Genomic DNA, 17,015 nt, shown 5'->3' on the forward strand with positions numbered 1-17,015 from the left:
GTGATACGGTGAAAGCAAGATAATTGAAGCAGTACTACTCATGTAATCAGAAATGAAAGCACTCCTTGAAAAAGGCATCCTTGAAGTTAAAAGTTGGAGAGTATCTTAGCAGGGTGAATTAGAAAAGAGTAGTGTAATCCTGCAGAAAGGGAGCAGCAGATGATTTCTGGTGTGCAGAATCTCAATTTAGCTGCCAGACAACAGCATCTTCTAAAGCAGTGTGAGCGTTGTGAGAAACACTTGTGGATTGAAGGGAGAGGTGTAGCAATTGCTCCTCTTGTCAAGGACCACTGTCAGCAGCTGTGCAGCAAATGTTTTTTAAATATGGAGGAACTGATCTGGAAACATCAGATTTCAGGATTGGCAAGCTAATGCAAACTTGGGAAGGGCAGAAGTCTAAACAGTGTTTTGACTGCTGTTCCTCCTGCCTTGTGTCTTATCTCATGTCTGGGTTGCTTTGGTACAGTTCCTTCTTGAAATGTTGATGGCAAACCCACCACATTCTGATATGTAGAAAAAGATAAAAAAATTATCTCTGATCTTTTATCTTTTCCTACATCACTAGCTGTTATTACTGGAAATTATTAACGTTAGTGTTAATTCATTGATGTGTTAGGAAATATGGAAAAAATTGTGTTGCTTGACATGGAAGTGTGTGTCCTGAAGAGGTGTTGACATCACTGTAGAGTTCTGTACAGTTAATTTTTTTTTTTTTAATGAAAAACATAAAAAGCATTCTCTCTGCAGTGAAGGAGCCCCCTTTGCTTAAGGAAGAGATGCTTGTGGTCTCTGTGAAGGTCAGAGCTTCTGAAAGTGGATGTAGCTGTCTCCAGCCTCCAAAACAGCTAATTTTGCTGTGTGGAGCAGATTGGTCTGCACAGAAAGAGAATCAGCTTATCTTTCATTTGTTTTTCTTTGAAATTTGTGGGAAGAGTGACAAATGCTGATTGTGTGGCTTATTTCTATAAACTTACAGAAATCTAAGTTCTTGGAAGTAGACTTTTCCTAACCACTGCACAGCTTTGTGGTGAAACTACTGATTTTCTGTGTGAAGCAACTTGAGTAGAATTACCCCAAAGCAAAAGGACTTGCTTAAGGTCTTCATGTGACAGAGTCTGTCTGAGCCTGGTGGGAAAGGTTCTGTGAGGTCCTGATGTATTTCAAACAAATCCACTCTGGTAGGGAATGGGCCAACACTCAGACAAATTCCATATTTGAAGGACTTCAGGCTCAGCCTGATTCCAGCTGCAGATGGATTCACCAGCTCAGGAGGTTAACCAAGACTTTCTCAGTTAACACATGTTCAAGAAGCAAAGTAAAGTTAGTTTGAACAAGGAATACATTGGAAAAGAATAGTGAAATGGTGATAAAATGAGGGTGCTGTGAAGCTGCACTTAAGAGAAAACAATTTCAAAAACTTGGCCAACTTACAAAAATAGGAAGATTGGTGTTTTTTAGGGCTCCATCTCTTGCTGAACAAGATGAAGCTTAAAAACATTGTGTTTCCTTAGGCAAGTTTTACTTAATTCACATCTAATTTTCTCTTAGTAAGAGAGCAGGTGAGCTCAGTCTTCTTACACAAAGATTTAGGGGTTCCATTTTGGAACAAACACTTGTTCCCTGAATTTTCTTCTGCCAAGCAGCAGCTTTCTCTGTTTTTGCCATTTTCCTTAGTAGGCATTGGAGGATTGGTACCCTTTTCCAGTTTCTTCCCATCCCCCAGTTTCTTGTCCTAATAGGATTATCAACCATGATTGTGTGTTTAGCTTTTTCTTACTGATGCTCTGGTTGTGAGGAAAGCTTTTAAGAAAAGCACTTCAGTGAGTTTGTCTGTTCTTCTGAAACTGAAATTTCTGCTGGAGGAGAATGTGGGTTGGTTTGTTTTTTCACCTCCTGTTCCCTGGTGTTTACCACTTAATGTGTACAGCTTAAAAGATTTGAAAGGCTGTAATAAAAGTGGTGAGAGAGCTGATCTGCCTCACAGTGAACGTGCCCAACTTGACTCAAGGGCTTAAAATGTAGCTGCCATCGTGCTTGAAAACCTGTATCAAAGCTGGAAGGAAACTCTCCAGGTTGTGACTAGCAATATCCTAAGGGAAGGAAAGAGGTGTGAAATACAAATGCAGAAAAACAAAATCTTAAAGCACTTTTAAACCCAAAATTTTCTCATTACGTTTAGAATAAGTGATGTGCACCACTGACTAACCTCACCCAAGTATCAAGTACAGCTCAGTGGCCCATTTTTCTCAATTCAGTGTGTTTATGTGCAATGTGTGGGACTCATTGACCCTTCATAGTTTGGCACCAGTTTTGTTGGACAAGACCTTGTCCTGTGGTGGTTCGTTCTAATTCTTTTTTAGCAAAAGACTAATCAAGCAAAGTCCATTGCTTTTCTGGTTTTCTTCCTTGTGATATGTTTTTGTAAGCATTCTTTCTAGTAAGAGAAAAAGAAGAAAAATATCCAGAACCTGAGCACCTGCTCTCAGAAGTAACTGGGATTCGTTTCATCTGGGTCATCATGAGCCTATATTGTTAATTTTGGGCTGGACTTGCCATTTTAAGGCAGAACTGAGCATGGTAACTGAAACTCATGTTCATGTGCTTGCATGAGCCCAAGGTGGGGATAAACTTTGCCCCTAACCTAAAAAAGGGAGTGGAAAATAACCAATTCCCAATGTCACAGGGCCAGGAGGTGCTGCCATCATGACAAATGTTTTGGAGAGGTTAAAGTAAAATACTTGCTCAATCTGTAGAGGTGTGAGCAAAGGATTTAGTAGACTTTATATGATCCTCCCAGAGATTGGTGACTTTATGCTGCTGAGATCACCTGGAAACCTCTGAGGAACCTTCTCTTTGGTGCTGCTGTGAATATTTCTGCTCCCTTCACTGCCAGACTTCTTTCCTGTAACAATTTTTCTTGCAACTGTGGAGTTGTGGCCCTGTTTTCTTGGATGACACTACAAGGATAGTTTTCGTTTGACTGGGTTGAAGTTCTTGAAGAAATCAGCTTTAAAGAGCAGAAGGATTCTTCCTTCAATGATTATCACTTGATGGGGCAGAGGAACAGATCATCTTGTCACAGTCATTTCCAGTAGTAATGAATTGTCCTTTTGTGTTGGAGCATGCTTTTGTTAAGTCCATTAAGTCCAGAAAATGTGTTCAAACCATCTAGAGAATCTTGTCAGGATTGTTTTAAGATTGTTGGCTGTCGAACATGACAAGCAGCAGCAAAGCTGAGCAGATGGTCATTGCTTCCATAGGAATGAGCACTTCATTGGAAGTGCTTGTGCCTAATACTCTCCTGTTGCTGTGGGAGCTCTTCTTTTCCAAGGGAGGGATTTGAAGCCTTCCTGTTGTTCCTTGTGGCTGGCAAGAGCTTGAAGTTGTGTTTCTGTAGCTGAGTTGTTGGATAGTCTCTTGCTGAGGTGCATTCCCCTTGTCCTAGTACTGCTATCAAAGCCTGTGGAAAGCCAGAAGAAAACATTGGAAAGTTCCCCTTTATTTTGTCTGGTTCTCAGACTTCCTTTGTGCACTCTGTTAAGAGTTCTGGACAGTGATTCACCTAATTGGTACTTCTGCTCTTTCCCTTGAGAAGTAGTGAAGTCCCATTCAGATGAGAGGGCTCTCTCTCCATGTGTTTCCAAGCTATAATGCCTCCTTATACAGTTCTGTAAAAGGAATCACCTTTTCTGCAGTAACCTCAGAGCTGTAGCAGCCCAATAAGGATATGCTGGTACCCAGCAGCAGGAATTTAGGGGAAAATCCTGCAGCTGTGTGTGGCTGATGTGCAGAAGCCATTGCTGTTGAACTGCAACGAAGCCATTGCTTGCTGGGGGCTTGTTTTAAAGTGTTTTTCTTTATAGAACTAATGAACCTACCTCAAGTTCACTTTTCTTTCTGAAAGGTGCAGTTTAATCAAATGTTATTGAGTTCTGTATGCCCCAGAAAAAGATTAAATGGTTCGGTCAGATCTTAGTCTGAATCTATGAACAGAGCAGGAGAGAATGGTTGTTTATTTTCATACCAGGTTATGAGGGTTACAGCATGATCACTTGGTTGTTTGGGGGGTTTTTTGGGAATGCCCTTTGAAGATTGTACATTTTGAGTAACCTTATTGAAAACTCTAAAGGAAAATATTTTTATTGATATAAACTAGAACCTGCCTGGCAGGGAGAGACTGATAGAAAAGCTTATCTGGCTGTCAGATCTTCCAGTGTAGTATTTCAGGAGATGATCTGGGAGCAATGAGTTTAGACACAGAGTTCAAGTGCTCCTTGCAAGTGGTGAGTTCTGTTACCTGTGTGTATCTATTAAAGCCCCACTGGAAGCTGGTACCAGTAGTAGGATTGACATCCCAGATCTGAACAGGTTCAAAACAGTCACTAACATGGGAAAACCAGAACTGTTCTGCTGGATTTTTGCCTATGAGTTCAGAAGAGTTTTTTCTCTAAACTATATTGGCCTAATTTGTTTGAACAGTGCATGTTTTCAACTCAGTTTTAGTCAGAGTAGCCACATGACAGTGGCACGTTGCAGGAGGAGAAGGTTCAGATCAGAGAGGAGGAGGAACTCTTACCAGAAGTGAACTTCACAAAGCAGTAAGACCATTTTTTAGTTCTACCAAGAGAATAACCAGTTGTCTCATGTTCTTTTTTTACTATTGAGCTATAAAAGGAGTGCATTCTGTTATTGTTGTTTTGAGGCTTAGTGTCTGTATGATACACCTGCTTTGGACAAGCACATTCAGTTGTTCACTGAGTGATGTTTGGGTGTTGGGTATTAATGTTGAATCAATTTAATAAGATAATTAACTGTGTTAAAGAGGAAGAGCTCTGGTGCAAGACTTACATGGTGTATGTGGTTATGTTACTTGTCTCGGTGCTGTGAGGAATCTGTGGTGAGGCAAATGTGTGATGAGAAATAACGAAGCAAACTATTTATTTAAACAGATCCCCCGGTACAGATGGGGGATCAGGTCTGAGTACCACATTTACACACGCTTGCTGGTTGTGAATTAAGTCAGCTGAAGATGTTCTCATTCCTCTGCAGCTCTGTGTGTTTTAGCAAACTGCTGGTGCAGTTTGTTTCTCTGGTGACTCTCAATCTGTCTGAATCTGCCTGAATTATTTTAACATGACTTGCAGTTAATTTGCTTCTCGTCCACGGACCCGTCCGTGCTCGGCTGCCAAGCTGCCTGTCTCCTAGCAGACCATGCCTCTGGCAAACAGGAGCAGGCAGTCCAAGGCATATTCCAGACAGTGCTGCTTCCCAGTTCCAGGGGACTCTCGATAACGTTACAGACTTGACCGTGGTTGCTCAGTTCTGTGTTGAATAACAAGCACCGGAACAGGGTTTTTGCTGAGGAGAGACATATGTGCTTTCACAATAATACAAACAGAAGAAGGATATGAATACAGAGAAACACACAACAGCAAAACTCACTGACTCGTAGTAGAATGAAAGTCTCCGAGGCAGTTTTGTTTTGAAACATGACCGCGCAAAGTGCTGCTCCACAGATGAGTTTGCTGATACGCCGAGGAGATTTGGTGACTTAAAAAGCTCACTTACCACAACTATTACTGCTGGCACCTGAAATGGAGTTGTTGTTTCCTATTTGTAGCACACGAGTTAAACCTGGTTTGCAGTTGTGCAATGTCACTGCAGATCTTTGCAGCGATAGTCCCTTGGCTCGGGCAGGTACCAAGGTTCACTTTGGCTCCGGGGCTGCAAGAAACACAACATTCAGACTGAGTGGGGACAAACCACAGCCTGCTTTCCCCTCCTGCTTCACAGAGAGGCTTTTTAACTGCCTGGGTTTGAACTGGCTTATCATCCAGCTGACAAAAATGACATATTACGGGCTCTTTTCAGAGTAGAATTGTGCCCTTATCTTTGGCTGGGGTAACACAGCACAAACATTAAGGATTTTGTCATTAACCATAAATTGTGTTGTTACAGTCTTGTAATTCTTCAGTTTTTGTTGCTGGAATGGGGTTTATTCCTAAGAAGTGTATCTGAAAGAAGGTTTTGGAAGTGAAACTAAGAGATCTACCAGTTCTTTCGGAAGCCACAGGTTAAAAGCGAGGTCTAGAGTGTTGTTTCAGGTTTATCAAAATAACAGAAACTTCCAAGTTCTCTCTGACTGAAATGACATCTTTCTAATTTTTAGCCTGCTTTCATGTACCTTCCTGCTGCTGTTCATAGTTTGGTGGTTTTAATGCACAGGTAAAAAATGACTCAGATGTTGAGAGGGAGGAAAACCTGCCAACTGAAACGCCGGTGTGCAGAAGTTACGAAATGCCTGGTTACTTCAGTCAGAAGGAAATGTCTTTGTCACAGTCATTTTTTTAACAGACTCTAATCATGCATGTAGATATGATTTCACAGGAGCCTTTCTGATGACAGGACCTTTTAGCAGGTCTCAGAACTTGCCCTTACTTAAAAGATAAATTTAATATTTGTGCTTATAGTGAGCTGTGATTTTATTGGGGATCCTGTAATTGGAAGGACATACAGAAATGTATCAAAACAGGTGATATTAAGGTCTGAAAATTAAAAGCTGGTGGTCTGTTTGCTTAGAAAAAAGGCAATGCAGGAAACTTGAAAAATTACGTAGAGCTTGATAAACTGTGTCAGCCTTCCTGAGAAGTGGATCAGGAGTGGAAGCAGTGAAAGGAGGCCATTCCACAAGTGAAAAACACTTTGTTGAAGGAAACGGGACACTTCAACCATCAGGCAGAAAATAACATTGTGTTGGAAAGTTGCACTTTGGAATTTTGAAATTCCCTCACTTCCATAGGGGGCTAAAATTTCAATCCAAGAGGTTACAGAGAGCACGCCCAGATCTACTTTGTAGTGGGCAGGTTCTTCACCTTGATTGATTTTTAAACTAGAAAAGGTGTTTTAATACATACTTTCCCCCACATCTCAAAAAATAATCCTGAATTCTTATTGCCACAGCTGCTAGTTTACTCTGCAGGGCTGAGTATAAGGAATGGCAAGATATAACGGCATTTTTCTTTCTTCTTGCGAATGTTTGGAGGAAATACCTGTTGGTTTTTGTTTGGAAGCTGAAGTCTGGTTGTGTGTGACATCAGTAGACAGTTTGCTGTAGCTGTGCTCATTTCTCCTCCTCATCCTCCTCCTTCTGCTACTACAGGGAAGAGTATTTTTATTTACCCCAGAAATTACTGTGGCTGTGAAGGGAAGTGGCACACTAAGCTTATTGCTTGTGTTTTAGCTGTTCATATGTCACCCATGCAGTGGCTTTAATTCTAAGGCCAGAAATACTTTGCAGAACTGAGATTTAGATGAATGAGAACTTGAGATGATTGTTGAGCTCCTGGTGCTACAAAAACTGTGTGAGTAACACCTGGAAATGTCTGTGCTTACGAGTTCTGAAGCTGCTCAAGCCCCAAAGTGACGCTTTTGTTCTTTGGTATCTGTATGTCCAAATCTGCTTTAGGTTTGGGAAACAAACATTTTTAGAATGAATCATAATGAAAAGACAGCACCTTAAATATAGGGACATCTTTGCCAAAAAAACTATGAAATATATTTCTAAAAGATAGTAGTAAATAGATTATTTAGCAGTCTGAGATGCTGCTGGTTTTGGTGGTGGAAGGGTTTTGAGTTCTCCAAGTGACAGCAGCATTTTGCTGTCCTGGCTGCATGGCTGCTCTTCTAAGGGGATTTTCAGAAACAAACACAAAACAAGTGCCCTTTGAAACTTTTGGCAAACTGACTTACTTAAATAACTGCCTTTAGGGTGGGAGGATCTTCCTATGCTGGAAATGGACAAGTGTTGGAACACCATGGGTCAAAAATGGGATTTCACTCTAGAATGAGCTGTCGTTGCTTCCCTAGTCTGATATGGGGCATCTTGGGTTAAAAAATACATTTCTGGATCATCCTGTGTGCAATTGCTGTCAGTGAGGAGTGTGTGCACAGGCCTGGTTTGTTTGCACTGCTCTATTTTAATCATGTGTTTAAAGGCAACCATCAGATCTTGCCTTGCTTAAAAACCTGTTAGGAATTGCCTCCTCATTGTTTCATGGGAATTGTTAAATCTTCAAGGAGAGCACCTTTTATAGAAGGACTGGAAATGTCACAGTAGCTCTTGAAGCAGTGTGGTGTTTCAAAACAAACATATTTTGCTCTTAAAGATATTTAAAAATTATTTTAACGGCGTAAATTATTTATAGTTATGTTTCTCCATAGTTACTGGTAATGTCAGGCTGTGATATTTGTGCTAAGTGGTTGTTTTGAGTAAGCACTATTGATTTTTGTTTCTTTTAATGCATTTAATGTAACCTGCAGTGTGAGTTTGTTTCTTGTCTTATTTGATTTTCCTCCTGGATTGAATAGTTACTTCTTTTAGAGGCACAGTCTCTCCCTTCAGAGTGCCTGCTTTCCCTTTAGGATTCACATCTCTCAAGGAGAGTATACATTGTAAAGCAATGACACAGAATAGCTCTTTTCATTATATTTTTGAGATACTTTTGCAGTTGCTCTTACTCCGCAGAGCTCTGATTGCCTTTCCCCTCCCTGTGGAATATCACATCACAGGGACTGCTGGATAATGTATCCTTGGCCAGCTTCTGGGAGATAAATGAGGAAAGAATCTCTTAAATAGCGCTGCTGCTTTTTCTTACCAAAACAGCTTATTCCTTATAATACTAAATTTTTGGAGCATGACGTGCTCTCCTTTCACTTGGCTGTCTCCAGCCAGCTATAGGCACTCCTGAATTGCTGAGGTGCTGCCAGACACAGCTGTCAATGCTTTTGGGGCCTTTTGGGTACTTTTTGAAATGCTCATATCCAATATCAGGAAATAAAGGAAGGAGCATGGACACGGTTTGAATTTCCTGTTGATTTAGAAGCCTGCATTTATAGAATTCCAGACTGGTTTGGGTTAGAAGGGACCTTAAAGTCCATCTCATTCCACCCCCTGCCATGGGCAGGGACACCTTCCACTAGCCCAGGTTGCTCCAAGCCCTGTCCAACCTGGCCTTGGACACTTCCAGGGATGGGGCAGCCACAGCTTCTCTGGGCAACCTGTGCCAGGGCCTCCCCACCCTCACAGGGAAGAATTCCTTCCCAGTATCCCATCTAACCCTGCCCTGTGTCAATGGGAAGCCATTCCCCCTTGTCTAATTCCTAGACTTGTTTTTGCTGATGATGAGGTATAGGAACTGGGGGAGGACAGGGATACTCAATTAAGAACCTGTTTTAAAAAATTCTGCTTTTGTGTGACTGTAACATGGTTTAGTCCACACTGAGGCATTTTCTAGAAGTAACTCATAAGAGATTTTGACCTGTGAATGTACAATCAAATGTCTGTCGAGGTGTGTCTTCACTGAATTTCAGGCTTTCAGAATCCTCTTAAGTGTTGTTGAATTACTCTTTGTGTCCAAACCAGATTTTCTTGATGAAACAAACCTTTGAAACATCTTTAGTTGATTTTGTGGTTCTGGTTAAGTTTCTCTTCCTGTGTACCAAGAATAGTTCTTGTTTATCTGAAGAAAACCACTTGTTCTGCTTGGCACTCATAAAAGCTCTCGAAGCAATTGGAATACATTGATCAATTGTGGCTAATTATCCATTAGAGCTTTGAAGTTGTTATTTGCAGAGGTGACACTCGTTACAGAGTAAATCTTCTGAGCTTTGTTCTTTATTCATAAGTACGACAGTGCTGCTGAGTGCTGGAGTTGTAGAACATTCCATTGTGTTTGTACTCAGGCTTGTGCGGAATTTTGGAGATATTTTCTTTCTCCAGTCATCTGTACAGTGCAAGCACATGATTATTTCCTTTTCTTTTCCTGGAAAAGGTTGGTTTCTAGTTAAATGTATTAAGAGTTTGTTCTCGATGTATTTCAGTGTTTAAATATAAAAAATCCAGTCATTTGTAAAGAGCGTTTTCCCACGAAATTTTGTCTTTTGTATTTCAGTGATTATGGGGAAACATTTGTTCATTTATTTAATGGTCTTGAAATACTTAAATTTGTCTTTGACCTCTGTGAAATGCTTGGAAGAGAATTTCAAATCTTATTACAACTGGTCATAAAACACCTGTCTTCCTCCTAATGGGATTTTTAAAATTTTATTTTTCGTTTTACCTAATCTTTTATAATAAAGGATGATGTAAATTAGTTATTCCTGGGCATTTGAGTATTCTTCTGAGTTAGCTTACTCCTGAAGAACAGGACAATAATTGCTTCATGGATTTGTTGGGGCTTTGGTTATAGAAATTAGATTAAAGAGGAGGGAGAGTGGAGACTTGGAGCGCAGGCTCGGCTTCCTCTGAACGCTGGGAGCCAGGTCATAATTTAATTCTCAGAACTGATTCTTGAAATGTTACTTGTTTTAAGACATTCTTGTTACTGACTTTAAAAGTGAGTATTTTTAACTGAGTATTTTGTCAAAGTGCCAAACCTGCAGGTTGGTTTAGGTGAGCTCTCACCTCAGCTCAGATACCAGCATTGCCCCCATTCTTGCATTGAACCTGAACTCACTTTTTTTTTCTTTTTTTTTTTGGTACCACCACTGGCTTTCTGCCATAAAATGATTAATCTTTTCCTTGCCTCTCCATCTGTCCCTCTGGCATATACATCCCAAGTGCCGTGGTGACTTTCTCTTGGAACACATTACTATAGGATGAAATAGTAATTAGCAGAGACTTACTTTTTTCTGTCAGTAAACAGATGCAAGATGATGCCAGCGTAGTAAAGCAAGCCTGGCTGCCCCTTCCCAAACGAGCCTGAATTCCTAATGGACCCATCTCTTAGGCTTCTCCGAGAGCTGTGGTCGGGGAGGTGGACCTTGCTTCCTGCTGGAGAGCTGTGCTCCATTCCAGAGGGGGAGAAGAGTCCAAAGGGTGAAGTCCTCGCTGCAAAGCTGCTCTTTGGTCCCGAGCGGGCGGGCAGAGCGCCAGGGGAGTGGTGGCAGCAGCACAAGGCACGGAGCAGGGGATAACTCCAGGGGGTTGGTGCCAGATTGTAGTAGCTCTGGAACTCGTGTTAAACTCACCTGGGACCCGGCAGTGAAGTGGTGCAGATGGCACAGGTCCCTGTCTCACTGAGTTACCACTCTGGAAAGCAGAAATAAGCCCTTCTGTCCTCTTTCACTGTCACTAACAGCCTGAAGAGCAGCTGAATTATCTGTCAGTCTGAATTTCTAAGGTCCTCTTTCATTCACAGTGCTTTGTGTACTTCAGTTGTAACTTCTGAGCACCTCAGACACCAGACTGCCTGATTTCCTTGTCTTGAGAGAGAGAGAGGAAAGCACCAAAGAAGGAAGTTAAAATTCTTTAAACCAAGCAAGGTGACGTGCTGCTTGTTAGCAAAAGCATTTCAATGGGTGGAAAGAGAGAAAGAGGGAACAAAATGCTGAGCTCTTTAACCAAGTTACATGTTGAAAGCCCTGGTTTGAGGTGGGTGTGGTAATTCGATGACAAACGACTTGAAGGGTTAATCTAATAATGGATATTAAGTGGCTGGTTTTGTTGAGTCCCATTAAGAGGGAAGTAAAGGGTACATGGCATGTCCAGAAGTTCTGAATCATCCCTATCCTGTAGCTTGGATCTGTGGGTCATAGTGGGAAGTGCAGAATTCCCATTTCATGCCAGCTTGCTCTATTTTATAGAAGAAAAAGAGAGAGAGTAGAAAAATGTCCCTGACATCTTGGTGGCATAACTGGGCATTTTGGATGATGCTGAGTAGCTGAGGGGTTACTCAGGGTTGGAGTGTTTGTGCACATCTGCTCTGTCAGCCTAAAGGTGTTGGTTCTGTGTAACCCTGAAGTTCCAACTGAGGCATTTAGGAAACAGCAGCAGAGTTTATAGCAGCTCTTGAAAGGTGGAAGCAGTTAGTGTGTCCTCAGCACTTATATGTTGTATCACCCAGGCTTGTTTCATTTGTTCAACACTGGAAGGGTTGGAGGAAGCAGGGAGAACATCCTTCCTTGCAAATCCAGGGATTTGGAAGAAAGCAGTGATGAGTGGAAGATGTGTTTTACTAGAGCAATTTACACCGTTGAACAGCCAAGCTCTCATGTATGTGACTCTTCAACACTGCTATTAGTTTGTGAAGATCTGGCCTCTTATCAAAAGAGATCAGATCTAAAATGCCTCTGCTCTCTCTCTTTTCTTTAATTATGACATGCATGTTCTGTTCTCTGAAATAATTTAAATTATTAATCCGGGGCTTACAGTTAAATTGATTTTTAGCTTTTATACCATAGACTAAGCTGAGAATAATACAGGGGTACTGGTGGCTCAGTAAAAGGCTGACTTTTTGTGTTCCTCCTTGTCAGATTCAGAGGTGTAGGAACAGTTTGATGGGGGGAAAAAAGGTTCTGACCTTCTTATTTTTCTATTGCCAAAACAGGGCAGAGAGTAGCATAATCAGTAGATTGTCTGTGTGTCCTCACTGCCACTATTGAAGCTACAGTTCTTCACAGCACCCCTCCTCAGGGGTCTTCTGAACTGTTTCCTATCGAGCTTTCAGCTCCCTCCCATGTCCTCAGATAATCCCTGAGGTGCTGACAGGACAAAGCTGGCAATGATGGTGGCTCCTGCAGAGCCCTGGGTGCTGGGTCTGCTGCTCAATGCAGTGGGTGATGGCAGAGGTCTGTGTTTTTCTTCATGGAGATGTTAATCTGAGTTTCTGTCCTGGTTTAGGAATGGTATTCCCCAGTTTAGTGCTGGTCCTCCCTGCCCTGGCCATGCCCCCTCCCAGCTGCTGCAAAAATTAACCCTGTCCTGGCTGGAATCAGGACATTATCCACCCCTTGTTCTGTACCATCTCTGTCATGCCCAGATCCTACACCTTCCAACTATATATAATATATGTTAATATATATCTCTATATACACAAGCACAGGTATCATTTCCACAGTCAATGGCCATCCCTCCAGGATGTCTTTTGAGTTCATTAAGTCCAGGACTGTGGGTTCCATGTGTCCTAAATGTCTCTTGGGGCAGGAGGGGTGATGTGCAAAAGGAGCTCAGGACTGGTGTATCTGGAGCAGTCCATCCTCACTGTCCATGGCAGTTCTGGCACACAGTGGCAGTGTCATTCAGCAACCACTATCATACAGTGCAACATTACAGACTGTCCTCACCCAAAATCCCCTTGAGGGAAAAATGTGTTTCTCTGTCCCCCTGCATCACCCACCAAGTGCACCCAGGTCCTTGAGCCAAACTAATCCCACAGGTTGGTTTGCCTGTGCTTGAGGCAGGACTGATCCAAACTGTCTTTCCTAACACATTCCTCGTGTGCACCAGAGGGGGTTTATCCCCTTCTATAGTACCTGGAGGTTCAGATTGGGCAGGGCCAGCTCGGGTGGTGGAGCCTCTAGTTCTGACTGACAAGGTGGCCTTTGCTAGATGTAGATCCTGGTGTTTGAAGGTCCCCCCACCCATTGCTTTCAGTGTGGTTTTTAACAGTCTGTTGCACCATTCACCTTTCCCAGAGGCTGGTGCAGGACAGGGGATGTGATCCCCCCACTCCATCCCCTGCTCCCTGGCCTGGGGCTCTGGGAGTCAGTGGTGCTGTGACTTTGGTCAGGCCATGATAGTCCCCTGGCAGTCTCCACTCTGCACTGGGCTCACACACTGGCCATGTGGGACTGTTAAAGAGGGAGTGAGCCTTGCTGAGCACTCCCTGGCTTCCACTTCATGAATCATCTCCTGGCTGGTGGTCACGGAGTCCTGGCTGCTGTGGTTGCTGCTGACACTGCACTGTTATGGCAGTGATCAGTACTTGTTGTCCATCATCCCTCAGCAGTCCCACAGCAGAGGGGTCCTCTGAGAGGCCAGGCAAGGTATTCAGCTGTCTAATTCCCTCTGTCTCCACAGCAGCTATCCCAAAAGCCCAGCAATGCCCTTTTGGGTCCTTGAAATACTCTCTTGAGGTGAGCTGTGCCAAGGATGCCCAGGGCCTCTAGGCCAGTCACAGTGGGGTGGGTTTGCCATTTGTTCCCAGTCAGGCTCCCTTCAGCTTCCAGTACAGTCAGCTCGTGGGATCCCTCTGGCACCCTAGAAATAGAGATGGATTCTGCCCCTACATGTCTCGATGGCATCAGGGCACACTGTGTGCTGGTATCAGCTAAAGCCTTGTACTCTTGTGGGTCTGATGTGCCATGGGATCCACACAGTCCCATAGCTCCCATTGTCCCTTTCCCCTCCCCAGCTGGAGGCAGGACCCCTCTAGTTCTGGTCACTCATTGCTCACATATAAATATGAACCAGAGGTCCCTTCAAGAAGCTCAGAAGTACCACCATCCCTCCTGTTCTGTCCTAGGGCCTGCCCACTGGGAACTGGAGCAGCATTTATCCTTGAACAATTTCCTGGGGGGGTTGTTCTTCTTCTCAGCTCACATATCTGTGCTGCATCCCACTCCCTCATGTCCTTTCCATGGTCATGCAGGTAACACCACGTGTTACCTCGTGGTGTGTGTCCTCTCTCTCGAGCAGGGGGGCACTTGCTCCCAGTAGCAGAGGCTCTGGTCCATACTGGCAGGATGTGGGACATTTCCTCTCTAGTTTGCTGGAGACTTTCAAATCTGTCCACAGCCTTGGAAGTCTTTCCACAGCTGAGGTGCAGGTTAGCAGGGAGGGAAAAAGGTGATCATATTGCCAGAGTGGAGTGCTCACTTGGAAGCACTGGCTGGAATCAGGACAGTGTCATAATCTACCTGTCCATCTCTCTGCTCAGCAACCTTGGGAGCTTAATTATCTGTGAGACCATTAACAAAAATGGGTCAAACTGACCAGAGACTTCCAAAGTGATTAGAGAAAAATTGATCTGAGGAAGGGAGGGGAGATGGGGCACTGATTGTCACGGCACTGTTGTTTAAGCACAGTTTCCTGAGGATGCCTGACAACAGAACTGGTTTGTGATCCTGCAGTCAGTGTCAGCCTGAAGAGGTGACTGAATTGCTGCTGGATTGGGTGAATGGGTGGAATTCTGTGCTGCAGTTCCATTGTGTCTGTGATCCCATGGCATTGGAAGAGCAGCCACCTGAGGCTTCACTCAGCCTTGCTCACTGACACGACCCTGTGGGGCACAGGGGATGCAATAGTTTGATTCAGGTTTTGGCTTCTGTTCTGCACCTCAGCTTTCCTGGCCTTTGCTACTTGTCCCTGGATTTGATTAATGGACTTTGGTCAAGGTCTCAGAATATTTTTGCTTCCCAAGTTAACTTTTTCATCTCATCTTTCTGTGTTGTCGTTAGACAAGCAGAAGGGAACTTGTAATCTTTCTAATAGGAGGTTCCATTTTATAAAGAATTAAGCACATGAAAATGAAAGTGATACAAAATCAGGATACCTCTGATTAGAGGCCTTGTGATTTTTGTGAGCTAATTCCTGTTGATGAATAGAAGCAAACCTTATTTAAATAAAACATTAATATAGCCTTAACAATTTCAGTGGTATTTGGTCACTTCCATTTTTTTCTAATTTTTTCTTTGAAGCTACAGAGCTTCAGCTCTTACCTGTTTATATGTCTTTGCTAAATAAGAAATATTTGTGAGATCACCTTTTTATTCCCAAAATCAGTACTTTGGGATCACTTCAATCCTTGCCTTAATAAGATAAGCAAATTAATAAGCTTAAATAGTAAGCTAAATAAATTAGGCTATTAGATTGCAATTAGCCTGTCTTTAGCCATGCCTTTTAGTCCTTTGAATAGTTCTTGAGGCATCTCTGGGTCCTGTAATTTTTGCCTCTCCCTCTTGAAGTACTCACAGAGTGTGTTGGTCGGTTTTGCAGCAGCGTTCACGTCTCTCCAAACACATGATGCTGTTGCTTTCCCCTTACCCAGTCGAGTTTTCATCCCTCCTGTTGGCATATTGAGAGCTCAGACTTGTTCTTCAAGCATTTTGCCGATTCATGGCTCTCCAAGTCCAGCCAAGCTTGTCTAGCTTCCTTCCTTTCTTTCCAGGCTTGTTTTCTAGTTGGATACTCAGCAGATACTGAAATGAATATTAACGATAACTATTTTTAGTTTACAGGATTGGATCATAATCAGATTACTTCAGCCAGGCTTATTTTCCACTGAGCCCGTGCTGCTTTGAGTGCTTTGATTCTCATATCAACCTTTCAGTATCTTTTCTACTGTGAGGCTAGTCCAAATCCAATGGTAGTATTTTGATTTTAAATACTTGGCCAGAATAACCTTCTTCCATTTTTGTACAGAGTCAGTGCTTCAAAACTTAATGAAAATCAACATTTAGTTTGGAGACAAGTTTGTTGGTTTGAGTTTTTGTTTTGTTTTTATTTTTTGGACGAATCTGGCCGGACCAGCTAATTAAAGAAATAATAATAATTTGTAGCATTACCTTTATGTAGGCAGTGGTGGTGCAAGATACAAACCCAGGAGTGTGGCAGAGGTGAGTGCTGCTCCTTGGCACATGCCTGCAAATGCAGGTGCTTTCTCTCTCCCAGGAAAGCTGAAAGTGAATTGTCTGTCCTGTCAGACCTTTTATTAAATTTGGAAATGTTGGAGTGAAAGGTGGGTTGGGGTGACAGAGGAGAGCAGAATTTCCCAAAGGAAAAGGGGTAGCAAGGAGCAGAACTGTGTGCAGTTGTGTGGTTTATGACAGCTGGTTGGAGAGGGAGCTAAAAGAGGGATTGTGAGTAGGAAATGATGTGCTTGTAACAGGTAATGGGGTTTGCAGCCTGTTGTAGTCACTGCATGTCCTGGGAACCCCAGAGGAATGTGATAATGGAGTAACCTGGATGCTGGAGTGAGAGAATGGGCTGTGGAGATGAGGGGACAGTTAATAAAAACTTAGAAGAGGAGGAAAGGACAGGATTTATTTGCAGCCTGAACACTTGGTTTACAAGAGGTAGTAGCTCCTTGATGCTGGGCTGGAGGAAGAGGTACTGGAGTGTGTCGGTGGTGCTGAAGAAGGGAGGAAAAAAAAGTTGAAAAGCAGAAGAAACAGCAAGTGTGGAGATTCAGGCTGCTCCTGAGGTGTCTTGGAAATTGGATTGGTGAACTTCCTCC

At 42.9% G+C, this 17,015-nt stretch overlaps 1 protein-coding gene across 7 annotated transcripts in view; it reads left to right on the forward strand.

Moving 5' to 3' along the window:
* CREBBP (CREB binding protein) overlaps positions 1 to 17,015 on the forward strand; it is a 95,432-nt gene that overhangs the window by 15,732 nt on the left and 62,685 nt on the right. The window lies entirely within an intron of this gene.

This window comes from Pseudopipra pipra, chromosome 16 (assembly GCF_036250125.1).
Source record: "Pseudopipra pipra isolate bDixPip1 chromosome 16, bDixPip1.hap1, whole genome shotgun sequence".
NCBI classification, from domain to species: domain Eukaryota; kingdom Metazoa; phylum Chordata; class Aves; order Passeriformes; family Pipridae; genus Pseudopipra; species Pseudopipra pipra.